At 46.0% G+C, this 27,595-nt stretch overlaps 1 pseudogene across 1 annotated transcript in view; it reads right to left on the reverse strand.

Annotated features, from left to right (window-relative positions):
- LOC147705975 (protein-glutamine gamma-glutamyltransferase 6-like) overlaps positions 1–27,595 on the reverse strand; it is a 145,258-nt pseudogene that overhangs the window by 42,361 nt on the left and 75,302 nt on the right. The window contains exons 11-12 of the transcript XR_015297377.1: positions 24,447–24,604; positions 17,793–17,926 (exon numbers count right to left, since the gene is read on the reverse strand). The product of XR_015297377.1 is annotated as a protein-glutamine gamma-glutamyltransferase 6-like (transcript). The remainder of the gene's footprint in view (positions 1–17,792; positions 17,927–24,446; positions 24,605–27,595) is intronic.

Raw genomic sequence — 27,595 nt, forward strand, 5'->3', positions numbered from 1 at the left:
GAGTTCGGTTGAGGGCTGGGGAGTTGGGGAATGGGGGGTCGGGAGGGTTCGTCCAGTGCATTATGCAGGTCTCGGCCGTGCTAACGGCATATATACATTTTGCCCTGCTCAGGCAGGTATTTCTTGCTTAACTTTCACCACTTCACATGCCTCCCACGTCTCTTAAGATAGTGACTCTAAATGTCAGAGACCTCAATAACCCGGTCAAGAGGAGGGCGGTGTTTTCTTTACTGGAGAACACACAAGCGGATATTTGTCTCCTTCAAGAGACCCAGTTGCTACCTAGCGATTCCCATAGGCTGCGTTCCCATAAATTTCCAACACAATTCTTTTCCTCCAGCAACACTAAGACTGCAGGGGTGGCGATCCTAGTGGCACGACATTTCAAGGGGGAGGTCCTTCATAAACATGCAGAGCACAAAGGCAGATTGCTGGCCTACAGATTTAAAATTAGGGAACTCCCGTTTTTGGTCGGATCCCTTTATAGCCCCAATGACCAACAGGAGCAGTTTTTACGATCGGCGTTAGTGGATATTACTGCCTCGCAGGACAGACACATTATCATTGGGGGCGACTTTAATATGGTTTTCGATTCGGCCCTTGATAGATTGGCGCAGCGTAACCCACAGACTGAGGACATTTCCGCCGGTTGTAAAACACAGCTGTCGAAAGTGGACCTCCACGACCTCTGGCGCTGTATGCACCCTACTGACAGGGCGTACTCATACTACTCCCATGCGCATAAGACGTATGGGAGACTGGACCACCTTTTGGTGACGACCCAGGTAAAGGCGTTGGCCTCGACAATTGAAATGGGGGTGATCTCCATATCGGACCATGCTCCGGTATTTGCTACATTAAGCCTGGCACCGGTGACTTGCACCCTTGGGTCTGGCGTCTTAGGGACACTCTACTTCATAGGAAAGAGGTGGCTAAACGCATAACAGAGGTTACTCAGGAGTATCTGTCCCACCATGATAACCCCGACACCACACTGGCAACAAGATGGGCTGCCCTGTAAGCGGTAATTAGGTGAGAGTTTATAGCCATCGCGTCGGCTGAAAATAGGGAGAGGCAGAGTAAAAGGGAGGAACTCACTCAATGGGTCCGTGAGCTCGAACAGATACACCGCCGCACAGGGGCACCCCGGGTGTGGAAGCAACTCAAGGGAGCCAGGAAACTCCTAATGGCACTAGATATGGACCGTGCGGAATACGCAGTGTTGCGACTGCGTCATGCCTATTATACTGGGGGGGACCGTTGTGGTCGCCTACTGGCAAATAGACTTCGGGTACAACGCCAGTAACAAATGGTGAAAGAGATCTATGACCCCACTGGGACGATGGTCACGGAAGATGCCCAAATAGCTGAAACCTTCCGCAGGTTTTACGCTAATCTCTATGCAGGGGATCCCCCGGACGAACCTGCAACAATGGCGTTTCTAGACTCTGTTACCCTCCCATCCATGGCACCCTCACAGGCCGAACACCTAGATAGTGACATTCGAATCGAGGAGGTGATTTCTGCTATTGCCAAATTTAAACACGGCAAAGCCCCAGGTCCAGACGGATATACGTCCCTATTCTATAAAACATTCTGTGCATTGCTGGCTCCGCTCCTCACCCGTCTATTCAACTCGTTCGCGACCCCTGGGGCCATCCCACCTGACCTCCTGTGAGCCTCTCTTACAGTCATCCCTAAGCCGGGGAATGATTGGACACTCTGCGGCTCTTACAGGCCGATATCTCTCCTAAACGTTGATCTTAAGCTATATACGGGGATCCTTGCCGCCCGACTGGCCCCTCACCTGCCAGGCCTTATTGAACCGGATCAGGCGGGATTTGTTCCCGGGAGGCAAACGGTGGACAACACCAAAAGGATCGTCCACCTCATTGAGAAGGCCTCCCGGATCCCAGGGGAAAGGATGATGTTGGCGGTAGACGCCGAAAAGGCGTTTGACCGGGTGCATTGGCCTTATTTAGAAAAGGTCCTGCAGAAGGCAGGCATTGGAGAGAAATTTCGATCCTTAGTACTCAATTGCTATAAATTTCCGACGGCGGTAGTGCGGGTGAACGGATACAGCTCACAGAGCTTTGACATCGAGAGAGGCACTAGACAGGGGTGCCCACTCTCACCCCTGCTCTTTGCCCTGTATATGGAGCCCCTTGCCCCACGGATTCGCATGAATCCGGCAGCGACAGGGATACGGTTCCGGGGCTTTACTCACACCATAGGCCTCTACGCTGACGATATAATATTATCGTTGGACGAACCCCGGACGGCCCTCCCAGTATGCATTGGGGAATTAGACTCCTTTGCAGCCGACGCAGGCTTTAAGATGAACATGGGGAAGTCAGTGGCATTAGACGTGTCCCTTGACCCAGCCACTAGGGCACACTTACAGGGCATGTTCCCCATGCTCTGGTCATCAGATCTTGTGCCTTACCTGGGAATCCAGCTGGCCCCACCTTGCCGGCTATGGTCACGGCTAACTATGCCGCTTTGGGAAAGAAGATTCGGAAGGAGCTGGGACGTTGGAACCGCAGCACCATCTCCTGGTTGGGCAGAATAGCTGTGGTTAAAATGACGGTGCTGCCCCAGATTCTTTACCTCTTCCGAGCTCTACCACTCCAGCCGCCCGTTGGGTGGATCCAACAGATGCAAGCTGACCTTGCGCGTTTTATCTGGCAGGGCAAGAGGCCCAGAATGAGGAGATCACTCTCGCTGTTAACACCTGAGGCTGGAGGACTCGGGATTCCGGATCTCCGAAAGTATTTCCAAGCCACACCACTACGCTATCTGGTAGAATGGCGCAGGTGGGAATCAGATAAGCACTGGCTCTTTCAGGACCAGGCAGTGGCAGGCTGGCCTCTACAGGAAGTGCTGTTCTTACGCCGGGTCCATCGACCCGTGAACCTCTACGCCTCCTTCATTACTAGATTGCCCTGCGGGTATGGGATGCGACAAACATCAATTACAATCTTACTTCGTTCCCCTCGCCCCTTACGCCCATAGTAGATAACCCGGACTTCACCCCGGGCACTGAGAGAGGGGCCTTCACCCACTGGAGAATGGCCGGATGCCAAGCCCTGTGCCATATTTACGACGCAGAGGGTGTCATTCCCTTCCTGCGCCTCCGACAGAAGTACTCCTTCCAAGAGACCGAGAGGCTTTGTTATATGCAGGTCCGCCACTGGGCTTTGCACCCGCAGGTGCGAGACGCAGCAGATAGGCAATTCCTCCCCTTCGAGAAGTGGCTCATGACCCGCTCATCGGACGTGAAATTGATCACGGACCTGTACAAACTACTACCCGCCTGCCTCACACCTATATAATCCAGGGAGGGAACGATGGGAGAGAGAATTGGGTAGGACACTGACACATAAAGAATGGGAACAGATTTCGTACAGAGCACGGCACTCGGTGTACCACATGGGCCTCACCGACACCTTGACTAAAGTCTCCACTTATTGGTATTACACCCCAGTTAGAATTCACGAGATGGACCGTAGTAAGGATAGCGCTTGCTGGAGGTGGAGCGGGCAGATGGGCACGCTGACACATATCCTATGGGACTGTCCACTCCTAGAATCCTATTGGAAGGAAGTACTAGACGAAATTGATTCCCATTTTGACACAGAACTGCCGCGCTCCCCAGCATATATACTGCTAGGCCTCCCGAACGGGTTGATGTATCCCCTCAAATCTCGTAGGGGCAGACAAATAGCTATTGCATTGGGGTCAGCGGTACAGAACATTTTATTACACTGGCGCACTACTACACTCCCTTCTGTTACGGGTTGGCTTCATAGACTATGGCATGTGTTAGGGATGGAGAAACTATGGAGATGGAGAAACTATCCATTACCATCAAACAGTATTTGATGGTATCCATTACCATCAAACAGTATTTGATGGTAAATAACGAATTCTAAAGGGCCTGTGGCACTGTTTTCAGTGCCACCTACATGTAGATTTACCGATTTGGTAAATTTACCAATTCAGTATTTTACGGAATCGGTAAATTTACCGAATATGTACATTTCAGGCCCCCTACATGTCACAAACCAAATACCGGTCAGTAACGGCCGAAATCGGCCGTTACCGACCGGTATTTGGTGAGCTACATCTGGCCCCTAAATCAGGCCCCTAGTTCTTTAGATGCGGTGGATTGACTGAATCCAAGCAAATTGGTTAGCAGTACTGGGGGTATAAATCAGGTGGATTCGGAGGAAGACCCGGAAGAGGGGACTGATCCAGGTAGACAGAAGCAGGAAGCAATAGGGGTTGGGAAGAGTACAAGCCGAGTGGTGGTTGCATTGACTATAGTGGCTGCAAGAGCTGTCCGTTGCATAAGGAGCCTGTGTTTAATCTCATGGGGGAGAGGGAGCCTACCCATAGCTCTATAGGTGAAACAGGCCCGCTTGAGGAGGCCAACGTAGACCAATGTAAGAGAAGAGCCAGGGGCCAAAATGAACATGTAATAAAATTACTGTCCTGGAATCTGGCAGGATTAGCCAACAAACTCGCCTGTCCAGCATGGGGATCCTTTGTGGATGCAAATGATGTGTGCATGTTCCAGGAGACTTGGGCGCGCAAGGAGCATTTCAGGGTGGGCTTCCCATCTTTCCATATCCCGGCAGTTTGGGGAGGGCGAGGTCGTCCTTCGGGAGGCCTTACTATCTGGGTGGGATCACACCTGGGCTGTAAAGCTACAACACTCACTACTCACTCTAGAGACATTCAATGCGTGCTTCTTGGCTGGCCAAATGCCTATAAGCTAGCACTGATTAATGTTTATTCACGTCCTGTTAGCACAGGCAAAGAGTCCAGCACTATTAATGACCTTTCCATCTTCATCTCATCTATTCCGAATGAATTCAATATAGTGGAAGGGGGAGATCTAAACTGCCACTTTGAGCCCCAAGAGGGACTCAATGAAGGAACTCTAATGGCAGAGGATGACCACTGGTCAATCCCTACGACCCAGGCCCCGCCTGTTAGGGCATTGTCCCCGCTAGCAGTTCAGGTTATGGCACTAACCACCACCCACTCTCTATGTGCATGTAATGGCCGTAATCCCTCGGACATTCCAGCCAAATGTAACTATAATAAACCAGGGCAAACTTCTCATCTTGATTACATCTTACTGGAAACTAGGCTCTGGCCGAGGGCAATTGATCTCACTGTGGTGTCTAGAGTGGATAGTGACCATAATGCCTTAATTTTAGAAATGGGCCTGCCAAAAGTTGGTAGAAACGGAGCTACAGTGATGGGAGATGGTCAAAATAACAACAATGACCTCACCCTGACTAACAATAGGCGCATTATTAGATGGTCTCGTCTTGAGAAAAACCCAGAACAGATAGCGAAATTGTATAAATTGGCGATTCCCTTTTTGACAGAGGTTGCAGCCCTACCTGAACCCCTATTGTCTGTGGATTCTCTATCACAACTTGAGGTGCACTATGGGGACCTAGCAACTAACCTAGCTGAGGTATTGAATCCCAGGGAGTCTAAGAAGGGTAAAGAGGTCCCCTGCTCTTCCTGGTATAATAAGGCGTGCAGGAAAGCCAAGTCAGAGCTAGTGATGGCCCTCAAAGATAACAATAGAATAGCGGTCAAAGACAGGAGGGCTCGATATAAAAGTCTCCCCAAGTGCGCGAGGGAAGAGTGGGAGCAGGAAAAGTGGACCAGTTTATCTGCCGCCCTGGACACCAAAGACTATAAAACATTTTGGTCCATAATTAATAACGGCACAGGTCAACCGAAAACTGCTGTAGAACCCAACCTAGCGCCAGTAGTATGGGAAGGACATTTCCGGGCTCTCTACTCGAGCAAGGCTCCCCCGGATAAACACCTTAATCTCCCAACATTTCTCGCCGCATAATACTCTGTTAGAGGAGTGTGAGGTAACGGTGGATGAGGTGTGCATCGCTATTAACAAAATTGCTTCAAATAAAGCACCCGGTCTGGACAAACTCCCTGGTGACATCTTCAAGCACCAGCGGAAAGTTTGGAGTCCCTATCTCCGGACTGTATTTAATGCAGTCCTAAGAGGTATGGCTCTCCCCAGTACTTGGCTGGGAGCAGAGATTGTCCCTATCTTTAAAAAGGGCTCACCTCTTCTCCCATCCAACTACAGACCTATACGTCTCATTGATGTTCCCCTAAAGATCTTTGCAAGACTTATTTTGGAACGGCTACAGGACTGGATGGAGGAGCATGCAATACTCAGCCCTTATCAGGCGGGGTTCAGGAAGAACACCTCGACCATGGATCAAATCTTTCGACTAGTGCTATTGCAATGGAAAACGGCACATATAGAGGGTTGCAGCGTCTATATGGTGTTCATTGACCTACGCTCCGCCTTTGATCTTGTACCCAGGAGCAAACTCTGGAGTGTTCTTTGCGAGCTGGGTGCTCCCATCCACCTCCTTTCAGTCCTGATAAGGCTACATGAGGCTAACTTTGCGCAAGTTAGATGCGGGAAGAGTGGCGAATTAACATCTAGATTCCCCGTTGACCGGGGGTAAGGCAGGGCTGTGTGCTTGCACCGACCCTGTTTTGCCTCTACGGCAACGGGATAATCGCGCCCCTTAACGGGGTCCAGCATAATGACGCACCCAAGCTAGCAGGGAATGGGGTACCGGCGATAATGTTCGCCGATGATACCCTCTTGCTCTCTAGATCCCCAATGGGCATTCAACGGACGTTGGATGGTTTTGTAGAATTTTGTGTTGCTCGGGGACTGAAGATCAACTCACTTAAAACAAAATACATGATCTTCAACCCGCCTAGAACCACAAGACCCAATCCCATCACAGGTAAAACAAGCTTGGAAAGGGTAAGCACCTTTGTTTACCTTGGGGTCACAATTAATGAGAGTCTGCCGTGGGGTCCACAGGAAACTAAATCCCAACTAAAAATTGCCCAATTATCTGGTGGGATCCTCAAACTATCTAATGTCTCAACGATTAAACCTCTTGCCCCCCCTTTGGAGGTCTACAAATCTCAAGCTAGGGGTGCAAGTATGTACAGCGGTGAACTATGGGGTCATTGTAACAACACCCAATTCACTAGGGTAGAGAACAACTTTCTAAGGCACTTGCTAGCCCTTCCGCCCAGTACCCCGCTCTTCCCACTAAGACTCGATATGGGGATTTTGCCAATCGATGAGGAGTTAGCCCTAAAACCACTAAGGTTCTGGCGTCTGCTTTGGGCCACGCCAGAGCTGATTAACTATAGGCAGGAGCTCAGGGAAATACTCACTTCCCCAAGCACACTCAAAATCCCCTGGCTTATGTATATCAAGAAGGAATTGACCAGGTTGGGACTTTACGTCCTATGGTCTGATCCTGAGCAGGGTTGCAAAGCGATTTCGGTCATTACAATGGCGAAGGTATGTCGCGCTGAGAACTTGAACGTTGCTCTGTGGAATCCCAATATCGGCTCCAGAACCGCTACTTTTCTTTTGATGAAAGATACATATCGTTTTCAATGTTTCCAAGATAAAATTTACCCTGTGTTAGCCAGAAAACTGTATGTGCAATGGAGATATGGCGTTCTACCCCTACGAACCTTCACATGCAAATGGGCCATGTCTGCTCCGAAAAACTGCCCTCAGTGCGAATGTGAAAGCGAATCGGAGACACATGGCTTCTTTTTTTGCCCTGCCTATTTAAAATCGAGGAGGCATTGGCTTATCCCATTGTGCAAAAACCTTGGTTTCCGGCAATGTGCGCATGCACTCAAAATATTAAAAACTGACACCACTGGACCAATTGTTTTTGCTGTTTCGAAGTTTCTGGCAGCTATGTGGAGTATTCGTACTGTTTTAATTGACCAGGGTTAATGCATGGTATATGGGCTAATTGATAAACTTGCTCCGTCTCTTTTTTAACATTAAAAAATACTGACATGTTTTTAATAGAATTCAATTTTATTGTTCTAATTTGGATGTGATTTGCAATAATTAATTGTCATGTATAAACTGTAACACCCATACATCTGTTCATATTTTAACCTGTGCTTTTATGGTATTTTTTTACCAAAATAAAGATTTTATGATGATGACTTTCTAAAAGTATCATTTTCAAATGCACAATTTAAAAACCACCTTTCTAAAAAGATGTATTATTAAATTCTAAGTTTAGAGAACCTAAACTCAATTTCTCTATCTTGTCCAAATGGAAAGTTATAGTTATACTTGTAGGATGTTACAAAGCACCTCCCATGTTAACCTATAGGACAAATATGGCAATCATGAATAGTCAATCTGGATAACAATTTACACAAGGAGCACTTGCACTATGACACTGATGAGCAGTGGCAAAGTGCCCAAAGCATCTAAGCCAGCAAAAATTCAATCCAGCATACTGTCAAAAATACAGGAGGTAGAGGCAAAAAGTCAGGGGAACCCATGCCAAGGATGCCAAGGCAAGTGTAATACCCCTAGATTGGTGACACCCGTCCCCTGCAAAGTGCAGGTAAAATGACGCTCTGCATCAGAAGACTCACTGGCCATCCGGCCCTCTGAGGGATTACCCAATGTAAATGGTGAAGTGCATTCAGGGAGTTATAGTATAGTTTTACAAGCCGCTGCCCCACTCCCGAAGACTGCAAAACATTGAAGTTCTTTTTCCTTACCTTTACTGCTACAAAGGCTTGTTAGTTATGAGTGAGGTAAATGACCCCCTAAACTCAACGCTATGTCAAGAGGGCACTTCATAAGACTGGCAACTGATGTCAGCCACGACCCCGCTCTTCTGTATATGCATCCCCTTTTTGGCATTTATTTATTTGAAAGTTTTATAGAGCGCGAACAAGACCCTTGCGGGTATCAGAGCGCTTTACAGTAAAAAAGTGTATAGGCATAACAAACAGTAAAAATAAGCCGGACCGTAAGTATAACATCAAAAGGCTTAATGAAAAGCAAAAGGACATATCAAACATTTAAGAATAAGGAGGACCAAAAAGGATGGCAGCAAAGACAATCAATGGATAGAAGGGTAAGTCAGATAAGGTGCAAAACATCACCGATTGGTTTTGAAGGATGATGGTAATACATTGATTGTGAAAACGACAACAATAAGTGAACAAAGCTGTACATATAAGAGCCAAGCATTAAATAGGTAGGCAAGAAGAATGAAATAGGGGTTCTCCACCATCATGTGAGGCAATGTTTATGTAAATTTAGCCATAAGGATGCCTTTTACTTCCAGTTTAAAGGAAGAGGAGGAGGGGTTCAGTCTTATTTCTGGTGGTAGGGTATTCCAAATCCTAGGTGCCATTCCTGAGAAGGAGCAATTATAAGTTTTTTTCTTTTCAAATTTTTGTGGTTTCAGAAGGAGGTTGTCCGCACTTCTTGTTGATCTTGACCCTCCAGATATTATGAGTTTTTGTGTGAGATAGCTGGGCGTATTGTGATGTAGGGCCCTGTGCGTCATGCAAACTATTTTCAGGTGGATTCTGGCTTCAAATGGCAGCCAGTTTAAAGATTTTAGATCCGGGGAGAAGTGGGCCCTATTTTTCGAGCCAGTGATGAGTCTTGCTGCCGCGTTGGTGGATTCTCTTAGAGGAGCTGTAGCAGCTTGGGGGAGACCGCATACGAGACACTTCCATAGTCCAGCCGAGGTAAAACTAGAGCCTGTATTGCTAACTTGAAGTCATTGGGGGGGTAGGAAGGGCTTCAGCTTCCTTAGCGTATTGATCTGAAAGTTTGCTCCCCTTGTTGCATTACTAATATATGCTTCTGCATATTGAGGTTACTGTCCAAAGTTATACCAAGTGATTTCGCCGAATCCACGATGGTAGGTTGAACATCAAGTGCTGTGATGTGTTTTATCAAATTGTGCATAGTGGGGACTTTGGCAGGTTGGGCAATAAGGAGGAATTCAGTTTTAAAGCATTCAGTTAGAGGGGATTCATTGCCAGCCATGCTTTGGTGGTCTTAAGAGTATTGTTGAGTAAACTAATGTCGTCCAAGGTGTTGATTTTGAGGTAGAGTTGAGTGTCGTCTGCATACATGTGGAATTGCACGTTGGATGTTTGTAACAGATCGGTGAGTGGTTCCATAAAGAGGTTGAAGAGTGTGGGGGATAACGAGGAACCTTGTGGGACACCTAGCGTACCAGGAACTGGTTTGGACAGTGTGTTGTTGACCTTGAATTTTTGAGTCCGTTATGCAGAAAAGAGGTAAACCAGTCTAGCACTGGTCCTGAAAGACCCATTCTTTGTTTCAACAGATCTGTCAAGTGATCGTGTTTGACCGTGTCGAACGCTGAGGAAAGGTCTAATAGGAAGAGGAGACATGCTTCATTATGATCGAGAAGTTGTAGTGCATCATCAATGATGTGTGTCATGGCTGATTCCGTGAATATTGGAGATTGGGCGGTAGTTGTTGAGGTCCATGGGGTCAGCTGTGGGTTTCTTAAGGATGGGAGACACTTGTCCTAAATTTAATGAGTCCGGGATGCAGCCTTGTTGAAGTGAACTGTTGATGATCTTGGTCCATAGGGGTAGTAGCAAAGGTGTAAGCTTTTTGACCGCATTTGCAGGGAGAGGGTCCGTGAGGTGATTGGAAGGCTTCAGGGCACTGAGAAATTATCCTATAGCTTCTTCAGAGTAGGATTAAAAGTATGACCATGTTGCGTTGTTTTTCAAGGTAAACTTTGATAGGATTTGTTGGGAAGGGGGGGGGGTTTGGTGAGGGGGCCAGAGTGAGAGATTAAGTCCTTGAGGAGATCTTTCTTGATGTTTTCCGTCTTTAGGTTAAAGTGATTAGAAAAGTTATCGCAAGATGGTTGTGGGTGAGTTAGTTCAAGTGGCCTTTGCGGTTGGTCCTTAGATTGCGTTTTGATAATTCAAAAAGTTTTTTGGGGCGATTTTTGCCTGGTCAAGTTGTTGGCTAAAGAAGTCTGCTTCAGTGCATTTGACCTTACGAAAATAAGCGTTTCTCTTTCTTTTTAGCGTCAGGAGGAGATTGGTGGATGGTACTGATCTCCAGTTGCGTTCAGCAGTTCTGAGAGAACGTCTGTCCTCGTTAAGGAGCGTGTTGAACCAGGGCTTCGAGTCTTTCATGGAGACTCTCTTTAGTTGCAGGGGAGCAAATTCGTTAATTATCGAGGTCATGGAGTTTAGGTAGTGGTTGGTGAGGTCAGTTACATTGGAAGTTCCAGCGGGGGGGTAGAAGTAGATTCTTGCTAGAGGTGGGTAAAGAGTTTGTGTTGATCTTTTTCCAGTCCCTTTTCCATACCTTAGGTTTTGTAACTTGGGCAGAGGTCAGCTTGATTGTTTCATTGATGAAGAAGGTGATGATGTGATGGTCAGACCAGTCACAAGGGAGGCATCAGTCTTCGCAATTATTAAGTCCAAGATTGCGCCCTTATTGTGTGTCAGACTGTTGCACAATTGGATGAGGTCTAAGGTGTTGAGGATGTTTTTGAGGCTGTTGACTACTGTGGCGTTAAGGTTGTTTCAGTGGAGGTTAAAGTCACCCAGGAAAATTTGTGTGTTTCGTCTACCGGTGAGTGATGTGATCAGGTCCATGAGGTGTTCTGTGAATAGGAGGCTGTCGCCAGGTGGGTTATAGATGATGTGGAGCGAGCAGACAGGTTTACCATTTCTGTTGATGTCGAGACTGATGTATTCACAAGAAGGGAGTAACAAGGGTATGGCTCTGTTTATGGTGATGTTGCTGCGGTGTATGCATGCAATGCCACCTCCAATCTTGCCTCCCAACCTGTCTAGTCTGATGATGTCATAGTTAGGGGGAACCAAAATGTCGATGAGGGGCGAGGAAGAGTCTGTAAGCCATGTTTCAGTGAGTATGATGAGGTCAAGGTTAGTCGAGATAATGAGGTCGGCTATGTCAGTGGTGTGTTTCAATGCCGATCTACAATTCAGGAGTGAGCATTTAAGACGTGGGGAGACGGGGGAAGAGGTGAATGGGACTTTACAGAGATTATTGATGATGATTACTCTGTTGTTGTGAGACGAGGGCCTGTGAAGGTTTGCTAGGATAGAAGGTATGGGCAGGTGTGTAGGAGGAACAGTGGTAGTAGAGGCTGGTTCGTAGGAGAGCAGGAGAGAGAGAAGATCGGTCTCGGAGAGATGGTTGTTGGTATGCGAAGGGCGGGAGGGCAGGTTACAGGAGGGTACTGATATTCACCTGGGAGAAATGTGTTTTGTGCAGTGGGGGTGTGTGCGGGACTTGTTAGGAGTGTTGGATCTTGGGAGCCATGGATGATTTTATAAGCGTGAAGGTCTTCTTTGATTAGATGAAGTGTGGACATGATCTCATCCAGACTAGCTTCTGCTGGGGTTGTGGTGGGGTGGGGACATACGCTTAATATGTGTGCAAGGGGTGTCAGTTTGTTAGGTGAATGTGCTAGTACCGGGATGCGTGTGTTCGATTGTGCAGCTGTGTGCATGTGTGTTAGAGAAAGTGATGTAGATGGTTGGATAGAGGGTTTGCCATTTCGGTGGGCATGAGTGGCAGGAGAGGAGGAAGGCAAATGTTGTTTAGAGGGTAAACTGGTGTTAGGGAAGTCAAGGGATGGACCATGTTGTGCAGGGGACTGGGCTGTGGTGGACTGGTTATATAACTCTGAATATTTGTATTCTATTTAGTTTGTCTAGGTGTCTAAATTTACAAAAAAATATACTCTATTTCTACATATTGGTGTTGAATTTTTCTCGAGTCTTGTGGATTGCTTATGAAACCTTACGGTTCTATAAACCACTTAACACATGTTCATCCAGTAATGCTAAACTGCTCTTTGCTATACCAGGACTGTGCTAAGGACTATTGCTATGAATCAAAGGATCATATTTGAAGCATTGTTATAATATTGCCTGGTAAGGGTACCCACCCATACGAACTTATATTCAATTTTCCTACAATTGCAATTTGCAGGAAATCGGAATTAGGAAATCGCTATTTCTAATCTTCGTTTATCTTTACGTGACACAGGGGGATTAAATTATTCATCAAAGGGCGTTGTGTGAAGGCCAGGATTAGAACTTGGTTCCCCAGGTCTAGTGTCTGTATTTCTAGCCTTTAGGTCACATCATTCTCCCTATGTAACACAGTTAAGAACCTACCATCTAATGAAGGGGGAGACGCCACATTGGTGTAATGTTTTTCCGTAGCCATCCCACACCCAAGGAGGCTGGATGTGTAGTCCTCTTCAGCAGGGCTGAGTTTATATATAATCTTTAACCAGTTGTTATGCTTCTGTATTTGACTCTATCTCTCTATTTGCACATATTTCATTATGAATAGCGATTCCACACCAAGTAAAGCTCATGATCACAAGTAGTTGTGTCTCCAGCGGAGACACCATCTGCACAACTCTGTATGATGGCCAGTAGAGTGCTGACAGTCTATGTTCATTCTTTGGATCTCACATATGAAAATGCACTAATCCCTTTGTGGGTTATACTCCATTTAGTGCAAACCATACATAAATGGTGACCAACTGTAGTCAGTTACTGTGAGGTTCTAGTCTAGGCAGACTAAGAAACCCTCCAACAAGATGTTTTCTCCACAGACCGTAGTCTAAAAAGTCTTGCACTACCTGTAAACGGTAGCCAAAACAAGACCTGCAGAAACAGAAGAAGGACAAAAGTATTCAAGGTATAACAACTGGCTATAAGCTCAGTTTTCTACTGTTTTATATTGGTATTAAAATAGCACTTTGCAAACTCCTTGCTGAGCCATAAGCGCACATCTGTTTAAATAATCAGCACACCTCCGGGCTGTCACAGAGGATCATGATCAGTACCAGACTGGGAACTCCTAGCAGCCCTGGCAATTTTCTCAGACCAGCCCCTGGTAAAGCACTGCTTGGCCCTGGGAGGCTGGAACTGCTTGCTTGTTGCTTTTGTTACTGGGGGCAAAACCGGCTACGAGTAACAAAAAATGGCCCCTACCGCTGCAAACCCCCCGCAACCCCTCCAGCCTCCCGGGCCAGTGCCTGGTACGGCTCGTCCAGTCTTGATAGTAATGATAGACCTCAGAAGCTAATGTACGACTGTAATGTAGTTTTTTTATTTTTTTATTTTTTTATTTTTTTATTTGTTAGGCGCCTGGTTACACATCTGGTGTGTCCCAGCGCTGTGATGAGAGGCTGAACACAGAAGAACCTGAACCACAGAAGAATCTGGACAACTCAAGAGACCCTACAAGCGCTGAAAGAGATGAGTTTTCAGGTCTTTCCTAAACTTAACCTTGGAAACCTCTAACCTAAGGCTCAGAGGAAGTTTGTTCCAGTTCTGAGGAGCCAGGCGATGAAACGACCGCCCCCGCCATCCTAGCCTTCTGAACCTTGGGAACAAGTAGCAGGCCCGTCCCACAAGATCTAAGTAATCTAGTAGGAAAATAGCGGGTAATCAGGTCAGCCAAGTATGCAGGACCCATACCCTGGGAAATGCGATGACACATGCAAAGTGCCTTAAACAGCACCCGTTCCCTAATGGGAAGACAATGAAAGGTCGCCCGAGCCTTCCTTGAGGGGGCCGCCTCGGTTACATGAGGACCAGCCACGCGGCTGCGTTCTGTAGACATTGAAGTCTATTCAAACATTCAGCCGTAGCACCCAGGTACAGTATATTTCCATAATCAAGGCGAGACATCACAAGGGCATGTACCATAGTCTTCCTAGCAGGAACGGGCAGCAAATCCAGAGTTTTACGAAGGCCCTTAAGAACCCCAAAGCAGGTCCCCACCACCCGCCTAGTTTGGTATTCAAAGGAGAGATTGGGATCCTGCCACACACCCAGGTTCTTCACCTGATCGCTAGGCGTAGAAGTAGGTCCCAGATTCTGAGGCCACCAAGCCGATGACCGCACTGACGGGGCTCTCCCCACAACAAGCACCTCGGTCTTATTGCCATTCAACTTCAGGCAGTTATTGGCCATCCAAGCTGCTAGTTCTTGCAAGCATGACACGAAGTTGACGTCTGCCGAGTCCTGTTCCAGAGTCAGGGAGACCACCAGTTGCGTGTCATTGGCGTAGGACACGACCCTAATCCCGAAGCCATCCGCTATCTTAGCTAGCGGAGCCACATAAAGATTGAACAGGGTCAGGCTCAGGCCGAACCTTGCGGCACCCCCTGTTTTAGCTTGATGATTTTAGAGTAATGGGGGCCTTGCCTCACCTGGAAGCTGCGCTCCAACAGGAAGGATTTCATCCACTCCAGTGCAGGGCCTGAGACACCGCCTTCATTCAGACACCGAAGCAAGGTTTGATGGGCCACAGTGTCAAAGGCGGCACTTAAGTCCAACAGGATTAAGGCCGCTGTCTGCCCGGCACGAAAGCCCGACTGGGAGAGATGTAAAAGATGGTATTTCTCAACATGCGCCATGAGTTGTTTATTCACTACTTTCTCTGTAACCTTAGCAAAGTAAGGCAGGAGAGAAATCGGACACAGATTGTCAAGTTGTTCGAGCTGATATGAGGTTTCTTGGGTAGCGGGAGAACACTGCCTCTTTCCAACTGCCAGGAACAGTGCAGGTCACAAAAGACATTTCCAAGAGATGTCTAATGGAGGGCTCAATAGGAGTAATGCTCCCCCTCAGTGCCTTAGGGGCAGCTGGGTCTCTAGGAGAACCCGACTTAACACTCAGACAGGTTTGGAATAGCTGCTCTGGGGGGGGGGATTGAGAGGTTACTCATCTCTACTCCCTCCCAGGCCTCTCTAGCCCTTATTCCAGTATTTTTAGCTTCCCTAGCAGACTCAGGAAAAGTGGAGTAAATTTGTGTGCGAAGAAGTCCGCTACACGGTTGCAGGACTCTACAGATCCCAACACTGGAGGAGCTCTGGTGGCCAAAGAGGAGATCTCCTTATAGATCTTAAACAGTTCCTTAGTTGAGTTCTCTGCTGCCCCAATTCTTTCCTGATAATAAGTAGCCTTAGCTTTCCTAATGAGCCCATGATATTCTCGCCACATGGCATTATACTCCCTCCTCCCCTGGTCCAAGAATCCCTTCCTCCATCGCCTCTCCAGGCGTTTGCACTCTTTTTTAGACGTGCGCAGTTCGTGATTGTACAAAGGTGCAGATTTTTGCACCCTTCCCGGATTCTTTCTCGGTGCCCAAGCAGTGGTACTTTTGAGTGCCTCAATAATTCGCCTATCTAAGTTGGCGCATGTACTTTCAATATCAGTTCCCCTCCGGTGGCCCTCCCTGGGTCAGAGCATTATTACATTTTTCTCGGGAAAAGCCAACCCACTTCCAGCACCTAACATCCAGCATAGGTTTATCCCGAACTCTCGATACTGGCACCCATAGTGCGAAAGGGATTAGGAAGTGGTCTGACCACAGGACCGGGAGAGGGGTATCAGTTACTATGCCCTCCCAGTTAGAAAAAATGGGGTCAGTAGATGTCCTCCCTGATGGGTGGGTAGTTCAGATATGAGCCTTAGTTGCAGCGTCAGCATTTCCTGGCGTACAGCACCCACCCCTCCACTACAGAGCTCCTCAAAGTGTAAGTTTAGATCACCAAGCACTAGGCTTGTCATAGCATAATGCCCGTTGTGTGAGACCCTCAATCAGGCTAGGTGAGAACTGAGTCAGAGGTTCCAGAGGTCTATAGATCAGGAGCCCCTTCACGATGTAATTAGGGTTCACCTAATCGAAAAAGAGCCCACCTCACTATCTGCAATGGTGCTAAGTTCAAGCGAGCATTGAAGGGTGAGTTTAAAAATAAGTGCTACCCCACCTCCTGTACCGGTAGTACTATCAATTCTTATGATTGAGTAGCGGTTGGGTAATGCCTCTACAATCTCCGGCGCAGAGTCCGAGTCCAGACAGGTCTCGGTAAGGAACAGCACGTCAAGCGTCAAGCTCACCGTCGGAGAATAAGTCGTAGATCTCTAATCTGTGCTTCCTGAGAGATCTACAGTTTACAAGGCAACAGTTCTGGCGTGCACTCGCCTCCTCAATCAACCTCCCAGGAGAGGACTTAAATTAGCAGTGCTCACAGTTCCAACCCTGGTTGTTAGCTAGGATACTGTGCCTGCATAGCTCAGCCAAAGGGGAACAGAGCGCACGCAATTCATGAGAGCTGAACTGCAAGACCAGCCCAGGACGACCAGGGGTTCTGGCCCCGGTCCCCGAACGGCCGCGGACGGGCGCAGACGGGCTTGCCTTTGGCGCGCCTTCAGCGCAAGAAATAATGCACATGCAGGGTGCACTATTGCATTACATATACTACTTGTGTTTTTCAAGGGTTGCAGAACAGTTGGGAATACCACACCCGAAAAATCAATTTTTCTCTAAATATACTTTTGCACATTGCCTCTTTTCATTGAAACGTGAAGTAATAATTCATAACTAATTGTTCACCCATGCAAATACTAACAAGCAAAGAAACATGGTATAATGTAAGTTTAGAATACAAAACGAATGGTAGACTCATATAACCGACATAACAGGATCTAGGGAAGTAAAAAACTCTGACCAGAACAAAACAAGGAGAAAGTAGCAAGGCCTAAAGAAGAACGAGACATAAACAAAGGGTTCAGGGCGTGTAGGAAATGGTGAAAAATAAAGAAGCTCTTGGGAATAAAATATAAAGTGCAAGCTGTGTGAAAATCCTAGAGGAGGATGACAGATAAAAATAAAGATTTAGAGAAATAGTGCGAAACATCAAAGCACATAAAGAATTATTTGGAGGCCAATAAATGAGAGAAAATACGAAATACTGAAGGAGGTGTAGAACTTCATGAGCAGTAGACTCAACTAATGAAAAAAGTGTGGTGAAACGCCACATTCGAAAACTTACAATTTTATGACTTCGTTTGCAAACAGGCCACTGCCTTCTGCATGCATCTCACAGTCCTTGAGCTCTTCAGAGAGAGGGTTGGAAAATGTCAGGTCCACCCGAGCTTTCTCATTCACCACAACCTGGCCAACAACCTGAGCAGAGACCAAAGAAAGAGTCACAATGTGTGTGGTAACCACCCCTACTATCACAGACCATTGTATTCATTGGATCGCCTCTGCCCACTGAGGTATTGTAAGTGTCTAAAGTTGGTCGGAAGACATCAGAAATTCCATCTGTCAACAGTGCACTAATCAGTCAGACTTTACAAACATATGTTTACAATCACAACAGACAAACGAGTAACAACTAGGAGTGTGCTAAATGTACATTTCACTTGCATGGTTGATATACATTAATGTAATTACTTCACTACTTTGGACTCCATACAACTTAACTTGAACTAGATGATGCTTAACAAAATGAATGAATGAATGAACGAATACACATTCTTATAGCGCATGGCTACCCAAGGGCATCCCAGCGCTTACCTTCAACACAGAGCAGATCACGGAAAGAGGAACGTTTTAAGCTGTTTTCTGAATGTAAGATGGTCAGATTCTAGCCGTAAATGATCTGGGAGCTGGTTCCAAGACTTGGCTGCACTATTCGAGAAACGCCGGCCTCCGATTCGTGACCGCTTGATCATAGGAACTGCGAGTAGTCGTTTACTGTCAGATCTCAGAGTTCTATTAGGACGGTATAGTTGCACCATTGAGTGGGACAATGGGGAACCCTTCCCAGAAATAGATTTATGGACAATGCACATTGCTTTGAAACTGATTCTTTCCTGGATGGGGAGCCAATGCAGCATAGTAAGGGCTCGTTTGGCTGAGCTACATTTGGGAGTGCCCATTAGAAGGAGGGCTGCCCAGTTCTGAACAATCTGTAGTCTCCTAATTGTCCCCTGTGGCGCTCCCAAATAAAATGCATTAGAGTAGTCCAGGCGAGACAGTATGAGTGCTTGGACCAAAATTCATCTGGCAGCAAAAGGATGGAGAGGGAGAATCTTCCTAATTGTCCTAAGAAGTCCATAGCAATTGGGGGCGGTTTTACGGGCTTGTATTTTGAAATCCAAGTTGCAATCCAACCAGACTCCAAGACTTTTAATCAGTTTTTTTGGTGCCGGTGGGGGGGCCTAGACAGCTGGGCCACAAAAAGTCTATATTTGCGGGCGCAGAATAACCCAGGAGCATAAGTTCTGTCTTTGCTTTATTGAGTTTTAGGAATGACTTGTCCATCCACTCTGAGACCTTCATAAGACACGATGTAAGGCCAGGCTCAGATTTGTCCTGCTGACTAAGGGAAACCACCAACTGAGTGTCGTCAGCATAGGTGACGATCTGAATCCCCCAGGGAAGCACCACATCTGCAAGGCACCTCATGCAGATGTTAAACATGGTAGGACTTAAGGATGATCCCTGAGGGACTCCATACTGCAGAGGGATCAGCTCAGAGGAAGTATCCTCCTCGTAAACAGCGAAAAATCTGTTTTCAAGAAAGGACTGCAGCCATTTCAAGGCGATTCCGACCACCCCCACCTCCCTGAGTCTTTGGACCATAAGTTGATGATTGACCGTGTCGAAGGCTGCACTGAGATCTAACAAGATAAGAGCAGCGCAGCCTCCACTGTCCAAAATGTTTCTATGCTCTTCTATCACAGCGAGAAGAGCGGTCTCTGTGCCCTGTTGATTAATATATTTATCTGGAGAAATTTCCATGAAAACATTTATATGGGTTAATTTTTGATGTAAAAGGAAGTTTTTCTAGGGTTTCCCATACAAACAGGTGCAAATTTAGGGCACTATCATCCACCTTTTGAAAAATATGATAGCGTTGACAAAGTTAACCAAGTTAAAAATAAAACTTTGGGCCTTATTTACAAGAAAGCGTCTCAGCACAGTGCTGTAATCCCTTTTGTTGTAAATATGGGAATGTGGAAGAATCCATAGGTGTTGAGTGGGATCACCCACTGCAACACCCATGGCATGCCCCTTTCACGCAAAGTGCTGCGTGAACAGGGGCCGCATTTACAAGGACACAAAAAGTCACGCAGGGTGGCTTTACATGTCCTTGTAAATACGGGGCAGCAAAATGCACCGCTAGTGCATCCCAAAAAGTGATGTACCAGCGGCGCAAGAGGCTTTTAGATAAGCGCCTTTGTATTTTTGGGATGTTTGGAGATGGCTAACTTAGCACACTGCTGTATATGATAAAGTGGTATTGCAGCTATAGCTATAACATATTGTACACTTCATTAGATGAACAAGAAAGGGTAGAAGAGGAAAAGTAAACAAGTGAAAGCTGGTGCCCATGAAACTCACTGTTATTCCCTGCTTGCTTATTGCTACCCTGCTGTTGTTCTACAAACCCCCTACTTCTGCATGAGCTTGACAGTCTTTTCATACTGATGCAGACGTTCATAGATCTGGCTGAAGGGAGATTTCGCGTTTGCATCAGCATAATGCATGTTCATTAGTGGACTCTATGCTAACACAATGCTAAAGGCTGAAAGGGTGTCGGCCAAGGTTTTTGATGTGGGTTCCAATTTATTACTAGTGTGTCTTATTGTTAAGATATATTTAATGGTGCACCATAAGTTAGGTCTTTTTGGCATTTTGTTGGTGCAGTAGTAACTGTCCTTCTACTTTGTGAACAGTTAACTGGCCTGCTGTGCATCATTTGAGGCACATTGTGGATTGCATTTTTTTTACAATTGTGGAATGTGCTGTTTTTTATAGCTTTCCCATGTAGTTTAATTAACATGCTAATATTAACCACCAACAACAACATCTCAGGCGACCAATGTTGGTTGGTGGAGTGCCTCAATTCAGGAAGGACCTCAAGACTTGGCTCTTTGAATGAACTTCAGAACCCCTTCTCCCAGAGCCTTGAGACCCTTATGGGTGATTAGTCATGCTCTACAAGAACCCTTATTGATTGCTTATGGTGCTCTCCCTGCTGTTTTTTTTTTTTTTTAAACCTTTATTGGGGACAAAGGTGATAGGCAGTACACAGCTTCACGCCTACAACCTGCATTTGCAGGCCGGCAGCAATATAGAATAGAGCGCTGGGCATGCTCACAAGTACTTAAAAACAGCTTGCCGCCTACAACCCACTGGGCCGGCTGCGATAGAAAGGTGGCCCAGTCAGGTAGTTCAAATGGCACATCTGCAGGGTAGGAGCAAGCTGTATACATGCAAAAATTATTGAGGCTTCCTTTTCAATTTTTGAATGAAAGAACAACCAGAAATCGAACGCAACAGGGAGCAGTCCTTCCCATGATATACCACCATACAGTGTATGTGGATCAGAGGATGGGAGGGTGAGGAACCTTAATGCAGTATAAAGAAGTGGGAGGAGCAACCTCCATCTTGGGCAGTAGGTACCACACCAACTAAATATTTTTGGCTGGCATGGGAAGGGCAAAGAAGGGGGAGGGGAGGGAAGGGGGGGAGAGGGAGGAGGGGGGGAGGGGGGGGAGGGGGAGATTCATAACCAAACCAGTGAGGTCAATAATGTGCAAGGGTCGTGTATGTGGTGCTACATGTAACATATACTAACGTGAGCGTGCAGTCAGGTGCAAAGTATGCGTCGCGGTCCAGCCTAGAGCAGGGCATCGGAAACTGCCAGGAAACTGAGGAAGCAAACTACAGGTATAGGGAGCAGTAAGAGAGCAGAGGGGGGAGGATAGAGTGTAAGGGCAGAGATTCAGGCGTCAGAATGCTCCTCACTCTGTTGTCGGAGGAGATAGGCCGTCAAGGGACCCCAGATGTCTTTGGGACGTGACTTATGTGGTAAGAGATCGGCGTAATTGTGGAGGTGATCTTGCCAAGTTGACATAGTGTCGAGCCAAGTTTTGAATTTAGGAGCACGGCCTCTCCCCCATCTACAGGCCACATGGCGTTTGGCTAATAAGAGGCCCAGTGCAAAAAACTTTCTATGTGATTTCAGCTCAGGGACTGATTGACCCAACAGGGCCATCTTGGGACAGGGATCAATAGCGACCCCAACCATATCCGAAAGGGCACGGAAAATGTACTGCCAATACGCTGCAACCGAGGGACATGTCCACGCCAGGTGGAAGAAATCGGCGCCCTCCACCCCGCATCTAAGGCAATGGTCAGTGTCACGTAGGCCAAGCCGGAATAGTTTGGAAGGAGTAAAGTAAATGCGATGTAAGAATTTGAAATGTATCAACCGGAGCCGAGTGTTACCGGTTACTGCATTAGTGTGCGAACAGCTCTCCTCCCATTGATCGTCAGACAGTGGGGAGCCAAGATCATCGTCCCATGCACTGCGGACTTTGAGCGGAGGCGGAGTTGGGGCTGGCTGGGCATGCCTGTACAGCATGGACACCACATGTTTGGGGTTGTCTGCTTGTAAGAGCAAGTGTAGGGGGGCCAGTGTGTCCGGCTCGTCAGGAAAGTTCGGAGTGACTGCCTTAACATTCTGTCGCAACTGGACATAGAGGAACGTGTCCATGACCGAGGCGGCGTACTCTCCGAAGAATTGCGCCGATGTTCGGAACTGCCCCTGGATATACAGGTCACCCCACGTGTGAATCGCCAGTTTCAAGAGCAGTTTACGACCAATCTCCTCACAGGCGACTCGTAACCTAGGGTCATGTGCTAGCGGCATGCGTGGAGAGTACAAAAACTCAACCTCCATATGATCCGCTATTCGCCTCCATGCTTGCACCGTGCAGTCGACTGTGGTGGGGTCCCGATCGGAGGCGCTCGGAGTAGTGTAGAGGTATCCCGACGGTTGCACAGGGCGCATATATCCATCTTCCACCGCTAAATGGGCCATGAAGGGAGGGGGATGGAGCCAGAACGCGACGAAGTGACCCTGGGCACAGTCGTAGTAACGCTGGAAGTTAGGAACGTCAAACCCACCCTGGTGGTAAGGTAACATGAGCGTCTGTAGACTTATCCTGGCCTGTTTACCACCCCAAATAAGTCTCGACAATTGGGAATTGAGTGCGCGGAAGAAATGGGGACCAGGATTGTATGGAATGTTAGTAAAGAGGTATAGCAATTTGGGGAGGACCACCATCTTTATAAGAGAGACGCGTCCCGCCATCGAAAGTGGGAGATGGATCCACTTGGTGATGGTATCGGTCAGTTTGTCAAGCACAGTACCGTAGTTGGCCCGAATGAGGGTGTCGCGGTTCCGGGACACCACAATTCCGAGATATTTCAGATCCTCTGTTGCCCAGATCAAGGGATAGTCCAGGGGGAACTGCATGGTCTTGTCTGTTAAGGGGAATAGTGCCGACTTCGACCAGTTAATTTGTATTCCTGAGATAGCGCCGAATTTAGTGATTTCTCGAAGTATGGGGTTAAGGTTTTCTTGCGGTTTATTCACGTAGAGGGTCATGTCGTCAGCATACAGAGCTATTAGGAGCTGGCGCTCCGGATAAATAAGGGAGCGATGGTTATGATGCTGACGAAGTTTGGCTGCCAGCGGCTCGATGGCGATCGCAAAGAGGACAGGGGAGAGGGGGCAGCCCTGTCTGGTGCCTCTATGTATGTTAAACGGAGCCGATTTGGCCCCATTGAGTAAGACTGAGGCACTTGGGTTGTTATATAACAACTTTATCCAATCTAAAAAGCTGAAGGGGATCCCCATGCACTCAAGGAGGGCCAGCAGGTAATCCCATTCAAGGGAATCGAACGCTTTGGTAGCGTCTAGGAACACTGCTGCTGCCTCGGATTTGGGATTAATATCTTGTAGGACCGCCTGAAGGGTGCGCAGGTTATGTGAGGTCGCCCTATTGGGGACGAAACCCGCCTGCTCTCCCTGCTGTTGTTGCTGTGTCTCAGAGAGCCTGGGCTCCAACACATAGTCAACGAAGGAAGAATTTCAGTTCATCTACGTAAATCTATTGGAACGTATTTTCTACTCTTCCTTACAAAAAAAAATGACACATAGCAAACTTTTTTAGCTTTGTTTAAACATTTTCACCAACCTATGCACATGTCCTTAAGAACAAGCTAGAATGTCTGAATATCGACCACAAAAATATATTGCAATGTACATGATGTAGCAGGAATATCACCCAAAAATATTGTGAAGGTAAGTACATTTAGGTAAGTGTAGATTAACTATTCTTAATCCAAAAGTAATGTCATTTTAAGATATGTGTATTGTCATGATACATCGATGTGAAGTATAGTAAACCATGGTTGAAAAGGCATACCCTCAAAACGTATATAGTCATTACTTTTTTGTTTTTATAAGATATATTGATGTGCTTATAAAACATACTCTTCTTTCTATCCCTTTAACCTTCTTCAAGAACGTCAGATCTATTGATTTTGATAACGTTTATTTTATCTGTGGATTCTTTAATTTAACTTCTGTAAGGTTAGATAAACACCTCATCACCATATCCCACCATAGGGCCTGTGTTATAGATTGGTAAGTAGGATACTTGGTCACAAATTAGACAAATATCCCATTCTCCTTGTTACAAGTGCATTATATCCTATGACCCTTATAATGAAGTGTACGTGAAATGTTTATAATTGTGATGAGGTACCCGTCTGCAAACTCTAGATCAGGCCCATAGTATTTGCTACGGGAACTTCAGGATGCAAAGTTATTTACCTTAATGTTAATGGAGGGACTCTTCAGGGTGATGGTCTGACTAGCCATCACTTTGCCCCCTTGACCAACATTGCACAGCGCAGACACTTCAATGACATGATCATCCGTTAAAGATAGCTTGTACTGCGCATATGGGACATTCACTGGAAGCTCCTTTTCTGAAAAAGTGAAATAGATCATCAGACCATCAGTTAGAGTATATAGTATTATTTTATCATCTCTAACATGAGGGGACGTGCTATATAATAGTATCTGAAAATCAGCTAGCTACTGGGTGGAACTTAACTGTAGACATGCACATTTATATTAATCCTTTCAAGTATCCCACTGATGTTGGTGCACAACACTGACACGAACAAAGACCAAGGGGCATATTATTAAGAACAGCATTAAAAATTATCGCTGGTTTAGCGGCAGAAAACTGCTGGAAAAGTGGTGAAAATGTGATTCATAATATGCCTTTGAGAATTCCAATAGAAGTCCATGTTCTGGTGTGAACATGGGCTTCTATTGGAATTCTCCAAGGCATAATATCAAGCTCATTATCGCTGCTTTAGCTGCAGTTTTCTAATATGATAATATGCCCCCAAGTCTCTCACGGCAGACATTGTTTCAATAGTTTCCTTAAGTCAAAGAAAGATATGCTCAACCCATTGTTTGTGCACACTTGTCCCATTCCTGACAGTCACCTTAAACATTTGTTCATGATTTCATAGCCCTTCACTACTCAAGTCCCCATTCCCCAGTTTTTGCTCATGCACAATTTATCAACAGGATAGGGTAATGGAGACCAGCCACCAGAATCACCTACAAAAAGAATCAAACACTTACATTTAAAGTCAGCGGGGTATGCAGACTTTCTGCTACTTTTGTATTTGTTGACAGACATTTCGCTGCCTGCACTACAGCACCTAATTTTAGTGCACTGCAGTTGAAGGAGGAGGCCCATAGGAATGAAGGGGCAATTTGCGATTAGCAATTTGCTAATCGCAAATTAGGAATTTTTTCAAGGATGCAGGGGTGTCTCAAGAACACCTTGCTGCACCCCTGAAAAAGACATTTGGGGGCATATGGCGCACATACATGCCCTAAGGGCATGTATGGGCGTCATATGGCACCTTTGGTTTTTTGAAAAAAAGCATTATTAAAAGAATTCGCAACTTACCACCAACTAGAAGCTGGTGGTAATTTGCGATTCCTTAATGGCATTTTTTGCATATTTTTTCTTTGATACATTGCATTTAAGGAATCGCAAAATTTGCGATTCCTTAAGTGCAATTGCAAAATAAGGAATAGCAAATTTAGCGATTCCTTATTTTGATGCAAAAATGTTTGATACATACCATTTAGGTAATTAGCATTCGCAAAGGCCGAAATTCGCAGAATTTCGGCCTTTGCGCATGCTAATTAGCTTGATACATATGGCCCCAAATTCCAAATTAAACATGTTATAAAATTTAACCCGCCATATCTCAAACGTAGGGGCGTCCCGCTGCAACCAAACTGATGCAATACATAACCGTGCCACTGCGGCTGCGATTAATATAATATATCTGAATTTATATGCCGGCTGATCAATTTGTAGATTATCCCAAACCCACATCAGCATTATATCCATTGTCATATAAATTTGAAGCCCTAAGATTTCCGACAACAACTAGGTCTATTTGAACCCTTTATTGCTGAAGCACATTGCAATCGAAAAACCCATGCACAATGCCAGCTCTTTCCATACTGCATCTAAAGCAGTTCCCATCATTAGAGTCCCCCACTTCATCATCCTCTCAGGTGTATGATACAAATCAAAAATTGTCTTGTACTGTTGGGCTTTCAGATTCGCCGATAACAAAATCTTTACTACCATATCAATTGATTGCGGCACATAATCGCCTTCCTGGCCCAGCCATTCACTCCATTTAACAGTTTGTGCAGTCATATCATCTGGTTGTGTCTCAATTAATATAGCATACAATACCCCTAGCCGTACCCTCCTTCTAATTGCCTCAACCATCGAGGACGTGGTTATGCCCTTGCCCATGTGATATTTAAATAGGAAATCCCGAACTTGCAGACATTAAAAAAATTCCTTTTGTTGGTGTTCATATCTATCCACTACCCCTGAAAATGAATCCAATACCCCCCTCGTAGAGATCTCCTAATTGTCTAATACCTTTAGCCCTCCAACTTTGCATCCTAAAATCCCAAAATATAGCGGGGGAAAATAGATAACGGTGTATAATAACTAAACCGTGCGATGTCTAACATTTTCCGTACCGATTTCCAGAACTTATACAGTGCGAGCACCACCTTAAAACAAGTTTTTTTCAAGTAACTTGGGGGCATATTATCAATGAAAAAAGTTAGAATTATCGCCGGTTTAGCGGCAGAAAACTGCTGCTAAAGCGGTGATAATGGGCTTGATAATACGTCCTTGAGAATTCCAATAGAAGTCCATGTTCACAGCAGAACATGGCCTTCTATTGGAATTCTCAAGGGCATATTATCAAGCCCATTATTGCCTCCTTAGCTGCAGTTTTCTGCTGCAAAAGCAGCGATAATTGTAACTCTGTTCCTTGATAATATACCCCATGGTTCATAGAACTTGACTAAAAGGTTTCTAGCTTCTAATCCTAACAACATCTGATGTATTGACAGTGATACCGCTATTGACACATCTTCCCCTGTCAACAATATCCGTATGGAAGTATACATACGTAATATTAAAAGGTAAAATTAGGAACCGACCACCCCCCCGATTGTATGGTAACATTATATATTTATGAAACAAAGTATTATCCGGTGCACTCCAAATTTAAACTGTGTTTTAACTTAAATATACAAGTTTTTAGGGTAGCGCTCTAGTCGTCGCACGTAGTCAGGGCGTGCCTTTTCAACTTATAATAAGTGTTGAGGGTAGAATCATCTATCCTCCAGGCTGAACGCAAAGTTGACAATGAAACACCAAGTTTCTTATCCTAGTTCATGTATTTTATTGTCTTCATGAGAGCATTTCAAATGTTCGATTTAACACAACTCTGTACAAAGGATTTTCCTTGCATACATAATTCCTTTCTTATATAGCCAAGTTGTTGCAAGTTATCTCAAACTTCATTGCGCTGCAGTGCATTGACCTTGATTGATGTAAATTA

This window comes from Lissotriton vulgaris, chromosome 7 (assembly GCF_964263255.1).
Source record: "Lissotriton vulgaris chromosome 7, aLisVul1.2, whole genome shotgun sequence".
In the NCBI taxonomy this organism is placed as follows: Eukaryota; Metazoa; Chordata; class Amphibia; order Caudata; family Salamandridae; genus Lissotriton; species Lissotriton vulgaris.